This window comes from Danaus plexippus, chromosome 17 (genome assembly GCF_018135715.1).
Source record: "Danaus plexippus chromosome 17, MEX_DaPlex, whole genome shotgun sequence".
Classification (NCBI taxonomy): domain Eukaryota; kingdom Metazoa; phylum Arthropoda; class Insecta; order Lepidoptera; family Nymphalidae; genus Danaus; species Danaus plexippus.
Window position 1 is genome coordinate 692,811 of NC_083548.1, and position 10,437 is coordinate 703,247.

General features: G+C 31.7%; 1 protein-coding gene across 6 annotated transcripts in view; it reads right to left on the reverse strand.

The window, feature by feature from the left end:
• Nucleotides 1-6,137, reverse strand: part of LOC116771177 (potassium voltage-gated channel protein Shaw-like) — a 47,901-nt gene extending 41,764 nt beyond the window's left edge. For all 6 annotated transcript variants that reach the window (XR_004353581.2, XR_009752977.1, XM_032662946.2 and 3 more), the window contains exon 1: nucleotides 5,997-6,137. The gene's annotated coding sequence lies outside the window, so the exon portion shown is untranslated. The remainder of the gene's footprint in view (nucleotides 1-5,996) is intronic.
• Nucleotides 6,138-10,437: the final 4,300 nt, after the last annotated feature.

Sequence of the window (10,437 nt, forward strand, 5' to 3'; positions counted from 1 at the left end):
ATCTACTCTAAAAGTCGTGGTGGCCTGGAGATTAAAAGGTCCGCCTCTTATACGTGAGGGCGCGGGTTCGAAACCTGGCAAGTACCAATCTGTTCCGAGTCATATGTACTTTCTAAGAGTATTTAGACACCGCTGACGGACGGCGAAGGAAAACATCGTGAGGAAACCTCATCTTATAATTTCAAATTATAAGATTGAAATCGCCAACCCGTCTTGAGCAAGCGTGGTGATTAATGCTCTAACCTTCTCCATGTGAGAAGAGGCCTTCGCTCAGCAGTGGGCGCCTATAGGCCGATGATGAATATCTACTCACTAATTGAGCTCGGTGCCTTCTACAGGCTAGGTAACTAAACACGATTATCTCGTAAAAAAAATTACCTGTAAGTAACCTTAATCTAAATAAACCTACACTTATTTTCAACTAACTCCATAAATAAAATAAATAATAAGTAATCAGTATGAAACTAAAACTAAATATCGTTTATTCCAAACACAAAAAAAACAGATATGATCAACTATTCCTTAGCGAAATAATGACATCGAAATAGAAAAACCTCGTATGGAGCAGTGTAGACACGAACTGCACCCAAGTTCCAAATAAATAATTACGTTACCGCGTTACATAATACAGGTAGGTTAGTCACCAATAGTAATATTAACCTGCATTTATTCTATTAACTAAGAAATATTACCCATATAGCTGTAAACCTGACGCATCGACTTCAAAAGGTGAGTAGATATTAAAAATATATATATATTGAGGCGGGTAATAAATTAGATTATTGGAAAGTAAATAAAAATAGTGTCCGTTTATCTAAATTAGGTGCTTAACCATTTGTCCAGATACTGAAAAAAATATAATTAGCCAGTTTAGGTTAGAAAATAGGATTGAAGTGTAAATATATTTTTGATTTTTAATTCCCTGTGTTCCTATGTTGGTTTTTTAAAGTTCTTTTTAACTAGTTAAAAATTAATTTTATCTATCTAAACTTTTTAAGCGTCATGTCAACCAACAACAAAAAAAATTCCTAAAAAAACATAGCCTCAATTTTTTTCCGAACCCATTTCCATCAAGGTGATAGTACAACTACTTCATTGATTAAAATTACTGATGACAGTAGAGTACCATGGAGAAACTTCAGGCATCAGTATTAAAGTTATTAGATTTTAGTAACGCTTTCAATCCAATACAATCTTTAATATCTTATTAGTTATTCTTGATCTTCTTAATATAGTATCTCCTAAAGTGAGGTGATTGATTGATTTCATTGTTACTTGCGTGGCCAAAGGCAAACATTTAGGGTTGATGCTTTTTACTCTGATTGGTCTTTGATTTATGTCGGACTTCAGTAAAATGTTATATTGCCTCCCTTCCTTTGTTATCAATTTTCATCAATACTTTTACCAATTAAATGTCCTTTCCTTCCCAAATTTCTGTAGACAATATACAAATATACTGCTTGTCTAGAGTACTAAAGCATAAAAATTGATAATCAACTTAATAAAGATCTAAAAACTTTTGGAATTAAACCTTCTTTCTACACTTCTAATTCCGACTGTATTACCACTGGTAGTTCTAGATTGCTAGGTATGGAAGATCGCTCCAAAATACCACCTTTGGAAATTGAATGTCTTCAAGTTTAATTTATGGAGAAAGTTGAATATATAGAGAAAACCTGTCCATTACTTTTGATCCGCACCCAACCTGTGGTCTGCATATTGATAACATATGTAAGAACATTTTTGTCACAGCATGGTCTGCAAAAATTCTGCTTTTTTATAAACAACCACTTATATCATGCTTGCCTATTCTCTCTTTATATTCTCATTTCTATCTTTATTTATATTCCCTGATGCTTTCCAGACGTTACTGAGAGCAGCTGAATTACCTTCAGCATTTGCAAAAATCTCTGCCTTAGGTTTATATTTGATTTACGCAAATATAACCTTTCTCGTGAAAGACTAAGGTAGCTGTCTATTCGCTTTTACAGGAATACTTAAACTCTCTGTCTCCTTTACATGATCGTTTTCAATCCAGCCAAACTTCCCCTTCTGAACTCTCACACATTTTCGCTTCGTTCTATTCGAAATCTTCACCTTAAAAATATACCCTATACATATGTTTACTAAAATGTTTTCACTTAAATGCAAAACATATGTTCAATCAATTATAGTTCAAGAAAGTAGAGATGATATTCTCTTTTAAAGTTTTGTTTTAGTTAGAAAGAAAATCAAAGACATTTTTCTAGAACGCCTAGAAAATACACCACTTGTCTTGATGCAATAACAAAGGCACTGCTTTATAGGGGATTTTATTGTTACAAATCTTCAGAAGTCATTAACTCTTGAAAATATTAAATCGCGAAAAACGATAGTAGTATGAAATAAGTTGGATAAAAATAACTAAGTATTATATGATAGAGGTAAGGTGTTATAATTTCAGTGACTATAATTACCAATCAAGATACTTGTTCTAAGATTTTAATTTTATATTTTGCCCCAGAATCCTTAGTAAAGTGTACAAAAGTTTTAGATTAGAATTTAAAAAAAAAAACGAACGTTAAAATTATTATATATTACAACATGAGTACTGACATTAAAATATGGTTATTTTTTACACGGGTTTGGAATGTATTAAATATTATTGGCTTATATTTTTTTGATATGAGTGCCCTTCCACTAACGTGTGTGTGTGTGGGATAAAAGGTATACAGGATCTACGATAAATATTGCCCACAAATGTACGTGCAAAAGATAAGAAATATGAATACACTTCAAACATACGTAATATGAATCAAGCAGAACCCCAACGATTATCTCGAATTCTAATATTTTTTGTCTTATTAATTTTGAAACTAACTTATTTAAAAGGCAAATGAAAAGAATTTTATATTAAAACTGGAAATTCTGTTGTCTGAGTACGCCTAGTAAAATTATAAGTTCACTCAACGTAACAATGTATTGTTTCAAATAAATTAAAAATCACAAAATATTAAATTATATATTCTTCAGATAACTGTAAATTTATACAATGCATTAGATAATCCTGCATTTAGAAAACAATATATGTTTAATCCACGTTATATGTGAGAAGATTATTGTTGATGAGAAATTATACAAAAAAAAAAACATTATATTTTACTCTTAAATACGAGAGAGCGTTTATTTTTCCAACAAAAAGTATCTATTTTTCTAAAACATCAAATCTAATACTTTTTATTCTTAAATTATAATTTGATCGCGTGATTTAAATGCGTGACTGTCACTTACTATTTGAAAAATTATAGCCACTAACACAGGCTTAATCTGGTAACTGTCAGATATAATGGAGAAAATAGATTGTAGAATTAAATTTAAATATTATTATGTAATTAGTTCAACCACTACTGGTGGTTAGTTCACAATAATTGCTTAAAGCCAAAATTACATATTACAAAATTACATTTATAGTGTATACATTTTGTATTTAATATAACTCAATTACTTTTACTACCAACCCGTTTTAAAAGGAGGTTTTGTCGTGAATAATATTTTATTTATCAATTTTATTCTGATTTAATCTAAAGGCCATAAAAAACCACACAGGATTTTAAACTCTTCAACAACCCGTCCAAACATCGACCCGATTTTAAATATAATTTACAAAAACCGTTTCATTACTTAACTTTCAGGTGAGCTTGGCGTTGTCCCAGCACTGTAACCTATGTATATGAGTATGCATTTCACTTATGCGTCCTCGAAAATGTATAATAAATGAGCCTTCTACCGTTTAAGCGAAGTATTTTCAAGCACAAGCATAACATAAATGTGTTACAGATAGACGTCGATTATATAAAGACTTATATTCTATTAATAAATCATATATATTTTAATTTAATTTTGGTTGAACCGATGTTTTAATAATAACCGTTGCGCACTCCTCTTAAATATATATATATATATATATATATATATATATATATATAGAAATAAATATAGAGAAGAACTATCTCCTCATGTTGTGACTTCACGACAGTCATTAATAGAGACATTGCATCTCTAGAATATTGATAAGTCAATGTCTCGTCAGCCCAGAGACAGTGAAGAAATCTAGCCACTATCCCTAAAATATCTAACGTATAAACATCTTTGAAGAGGCGTTAGAGTGTTACATTCTATTATTTTTTAATAGTATAACTAATGGTTGTTATGTAAAAATTACCAAAAATTTGTTTTCGTATGAAGCGATTTGATGAAGAAATAATATGATAGAGTCGACACGCCGCTTTGTTTCCTCATGTTTTCTTGTAACCATAACGACTAATTTCTTTGTCGACTTAAAAGGCTTAAACAATGTTTTTGTTTTCCTCTTGTTATTACCCAATTTATTTTCTCAAGTATCTAATAATCTGACGCGTTAAATATTTAGAAGAAACATGATGAGCTATGTAAATTAAGTAAACAATTTTATTTAAAATCAAATTTCTTCACAAGCATGGAATTTATTAATGAAATTAACAAGATGCTCAGATATAATGTTGATATTTAAAAACAAATATCCCTTTTTAGAAATTAAAAAATGAATATTTTTTTACGGTTTTTTGGTTAAATATCTACACGATTTGATGCCACCGGTTAAAAAGATTTTTTTGTTTTAATATATTTTATGATATAAATAAATAACAATAATTACATTTTAAGAATATAAAGGTGGATATAGATAAGCCTTGGACACAGAAATAATTTTGTAAAACTTCGTTCTAAGCAAAAAGATATCCATGAGTCCAAATTTTAATTATATAAATGGCTCTCTCTTTCATAAAAGGAAATTAATATCCGCAGTCTCCAAAATGAAACACTGTGAAATACATTTGAATATTTTTTAAATATGAAATCCAATACTGATTTTGACATTTTTTATAGATAAATGATATCGTTACACTATCTCTTCGTAAGATCATAAAGTGAATATTAATTAATATTTATGTTTTAATTTATTAAAAATTAAAAATATATAACGAATAGTACCAAAAAACTATTAAATTGTCTTAAGAAAGATTTTAACTGCTATTTAATATAACAAAAATATACTTAACACATTTTTCCAGATTGAGTTGTCAAGATAATTAATCTTTCTGTTCTGATAAGTCATTATTTAGTAAATTGTTTTTAACGAGCCCGCGTTCAGATTTGACTGATCGCTAGAACCATGTCAAGTTCCTGATATTAATTTAATTATAACTTTTAAATCTCTCAATGACTTTACCTAGTTTTGACAATTACTTCACTCTTAATTATAATTTATTAAATTCATAAATTCTTATTTAAGAAATAAATTTACAAAAAAAAAAAACAAATATCTGAAATATATTAATAAGTTTGTTCACGATTCCAATAATGATTTACTATGTTAAAAAATATCCTACAAGCTAATATTATTTCATTTAAGGGAATATTAGAATGTAATGCTATTTATTTCTGAGAATAAAAACTATCGTCGATCTATAATGGAAAATATTCTTTTAAAACATTACATGACTTTAGTTTGGAATAACAAAAAAATATTATTTCACAATGCAATTAATAAATCTAAACTACCTCGCAATCGAACGGGGAGATAGCAAATATTTTACATAATTTAACAACACACCAGTGACATCGCCTTGAAATTTTAATTTTCCTGCTCTACTTTCATATGAGGAAATGGGTTTCTGTATTCCAATTGTTCGCTTCGAACAAACAACAATACGGTTTTTACGTTATTATTTATTTTATAAAAGACTTAGTAAATAACATTAATAACAAAAGCAATGATAATTACTCACACAATTCGTAAATGTACGATAACTATCTGACCGAATTTTAAGTTCGTTGCTGGTTAGTTTGAAACACACGCAACTAAGTAATTTAATTTAGTAAACTATATCAGAAAAGGGCCGCAGTTTTCACATACAGAAACACGCTACAGCGACTGCAATACATTAAAAAAAATACAAAAATAATAATACTCCACTCACATGTACATCCCGCGGCACTACACGAACTGAGAGTGAAGATCAGTTTATCATCCAAATAACATCGTTCACATTCTGAAATTCCATTTTATGACCCGATAGTTATGTTAATACGACCGCGCGCGCCTCTGAGGGCATCCGACGCCTCACTGACGTACAGGGAACGTATCACGCATGCGTATTTTACAAGCGTCGCGATACCTAGGAACATTTCATTTTGTAATGAACCACCCTGCTGTCCACCTACGAAAGTCTACAGTAAAAATGGGGGCTAATTCCTGCGTTATATGAAATGAGGTCCAAGTTTGGTAACCCCATCAATCTAGGATTATATATACATATGTTTATATAGAATTATTATTGTATGAAAGACATGACAAGTAACAGTAAATCGATATGAAAATAAATAAAGTTTTTGGCTTTTATTTCCTTGATTTTTTATAATTAAATATTGATTTTATTAATATATATATATGTAAAGATACGTAGCAATTAAGAAGGTGATAAATCTTGTAGCGAATGGCTTTGACTCATAATGAGCTCCAACCTCCAAAATAGTTTCGGCCATCAAATCGCCACAACACGCATATTGTCTCTCGTATATAGAGCGGAACTACGGTCTACATTGTCCACGGTAACGATTCTAACATTACATAGAATTCTCACAAAATACTCTGGATAGAAGGCACCTTCATACTATTGTAGCGATTCCTAACTTTCATAGAGTTTATACAACCATATTATAAAACCTCATTTTAATCGTCTCATGATAAAAGTCACTTATTTTTGGCAGTAGTTAGAAACCAAAGTCGTTAAAACTTACTTTGTTGATATGAAAAACTGTTGTAGATAAGGTCACTTAGTCTGTGATACTCTCTAGGGGGCTGTGACTTTATTCAAACTTTTGTCTGAACAACCACCAACGGAGGCTGAAAAATCTATTATAATATATAATATTTTATAATTAAATTTATAGTAACTTTTTATTCATTACCATAGATCAACATTTAAACCGACCCTAAAAAATAATTTTACTATGGTCAAAATTTCGGTTGACCGTAATAAAGATAAAAATTTTTAGATATGTTTTGTTTCTCGAAGAATTAAATATCAAATATTAAATAAAATATTTTTTTTTCAAATTTTTATTTTAATTTCATTACTACAAAGTAAGAAACTATAATACTTAATGTTATAAAATTTTAAATCAAACAATATTGTTGCCTCTTTTTAAAAGACAATTTGAAACATATTGAAGTACCTACATATTTATATAATTTTTCCATAGATTACGACTAAAACAATATTGTTCATTTGAATTTTTATTTTTGCCTGAAAGTATGAAGCGTACGAAAATAGACAATGTTCGGGTTTATTATATTTCTAGAAAAAATATGACGAAGGTTGAAAGCTATATGAAACTGGCAAATGCCAAACTCAATTGGCCCGTGAGGTCTGCAGATATTTGGTACCTGTTAACGAGGTTTTATTTAAAAAATCATCTTTTTGATAATAGGGAATTATTTGACCGTTGTCTGCAATTGATACAAGAATAGAGTAGTATTTCTTCTATTTTTTTGTAATAATCCAATACTGATAATTTATTTTTTCCAGACCTCTGTTTATAGTCAATAAATTGTTTACTAATTTATTTTTAAGGTTCTATTTAAATGTTTTATTTATAATAGTGTAATATTAAATATGAACGTATGATGCATCGTCAAACTGTATCTAAAAATATTAAATAATGTATGACGTGGTCGAAAGCACAGAAACTATGATTTCCCAGAGGAACGCCGGGTAATTGCATTCATTTTAGATAATTATATGGCGCATAGCTTCCAATTCGCGTCTTACTTTGTACAAGCCATAAAATATCATAAACTAATAGTATGATAATTATACAAATAGTTATTACGAAACAGGACGACAAATTGTTTAAACGTATTTGATGAGCGGTCGTTGAGAGTCTTAAAATTGACAAACTCAATTCCATTTTTTTTTTGTTTTTCTTTAGGTTTTTGACTGATCTGTTGAAATATTTGTCTGCAACATATTTGGTCTTTGTTAAAATAAATTTTTATACTAAGTTTTAATATGTTATTGCTCGAATAATTCTTTACAAAGATTATAACATTTCTTTTTATTCGTTACATTATTTTCAGTTTAATCATATTTCAATTAAAAGTTCTCCAATCCATATAAATTATTTCTCCTTTTTTGAATATTTACTCTAAGACCTAACTCCATTTTATAGTCAAATTATTATAACGAGGGCTCTTAATACCCGATTGCTTGCGAGACAACTACTAAACTTATTAAGACTTGATATCTACAACAATAAACATTGATAAAAAAAACTTAAAATATGTTTAAGTATACTTCATAATATTATGGAGAATACTTATGCTTCGAGCTAGGCAAACTTGCCTCTTGCCTTTGCTCTGATTAAAAAAAAACTTCAATGAAACTACTAAAATTTTAACATGGAGTAAAATGCATTTTTTCAAAATTAATCCGATAAATTATCTGACAGTTCCAATCTAATAAATTATCAGTATTCATACTGCCTTGAAAAACCAAATATCCTCATAAATATATCAACAAAATATCTTCATGGTGTAGCTCACCGAAGAAGGTCGGTAGAAAAATATTCACAGCTCTGTGTTCATTGCTATGCCTCGGAATCGTGATCCTCATCATAACCAAAATTATAATGGTAATTTTATTCTCTTTCCATTCTTGACTATGCAGATATGGGGTTTTCCAATAGGGACGCTTGAACTTTGACAGCTGATTGCGGCCATGTTGTTTGAGTGACAGCTGTCAAATGCAGTGTGTTATATTCATTCCGTCCTCCCAAACCACCATGGCAGGTTACAGTGTCGAGCAGCACGTGCAAATCATAAAATTGTTTTATGAAAATGGGTCTTCAGTTCGAGCAACGTTCCGCGCACTTCGCCCGTTTTACGGTCGCGATGATCGTCTTGCCGAGTCGACTATCCGTCGATTGGTGGACAAATTCGAGTCAACCGGGTCAGTTAACAATCAGCCGGTTCCCGTGCGTCAACGTAACGCGAGATCTGCCGAGAATATCGCCGCTGTGCGCGACAGTGTCCTCGAAAACCCGCGGCAGTCAATTCCGCGTCGCGCACAGGAACTCAGCCTTTCGCAGACGACAACTTGGCGAATTTTGCGTTGTGACTTGAGCCTGCACCCGTACAAGATCCAGCTGACCCAAGAGCTCAAGGTTAATGACCATAGACAGTGCCGTGTGTTCGCTGACTGGGCATTAGAGCAGTTGGAAGTTGACGCCGATTTTGGCAAAAAAATCATCTTCAGCGACGAGGCGCATTTTTGGATGAATGGCTATGTCAACAAGCAAAATTGCCGTATTTGGGACGAGACCAATCCACACGAGGTTCACCAAGTGGCAATGCACCCGCAGAAAGTGACTGTTTGGTGCGGATTTTGGGCCGGAGGCGTGATTGGTCCGTATTTTTTCGAAAACGATAATGGTGTGGCCGTCACCGTCAATGGTGAGCGATACCGGTCGATGATAACCAACTTCTTTTGGCCTGAAATCGAGAATATGGATCTGGACAACATGTGGTTTCAACAGGACGGCGCTACGTGCCACACAGCACACGCTACGATGGAAGTTCTGCACGAGCAATTTCTGGACATGGTCATCTCGCGCGGAGGCGACGTGAACTGGCCACCGAGATCGTGCGATTTGACCCCGCTGGACTTTTTCTTGTGGGGTTTTCTTAAGTCGCAGGTCTATGCCAACAAGCCGCAAACCACCGATGCCCTCAAAGTCAACATACGCCACGCCATCGATCAAATACAGCCCGATTTGTGCGCCAGAGTCATCGAAAATTGGACCTTTCGTGTGCGCGCCACCAACCGAAGCCGTGGCGGTCATTTGAATGATGTCATATTCCATACATAATGGGGTCGATAGACCTTCCAAATAAAAAAAAAATTTCGCAAATATCTTTCCTACATGTATTTTTTTTTGCATTTCAAAGATCAAGCGCCCTTAATGGAAAACCCTATATGTTATTAAGATACACTTAAAACAAGACGAGGTCTACCCAAATGACATTTAATGATCTCGAGTAGGAATAATGCGAAAGAAATTCATATATGTATGCAATGAACAGGGATACAATTATATTTTTATTATCAATAATAACGTTGGGCATAGAGACCGCAAATAATACATTTTTATTTTGTTTCCTTCCTCTCAGTTCACTGATCCACAATATTTTATTTATTTTTTATGACACTGAAGTAAACCTCTTCAAAACTAATTTGAAATAAATAAAAGTAGTATTCTTATATGCCATTGGAATTTAAAGTTCTTCATAAAAAACCCATTCATTAACTTAGTATTTAAAAAACATCAAAACCTCTTGAATAATGGTTCTTTAGTTTT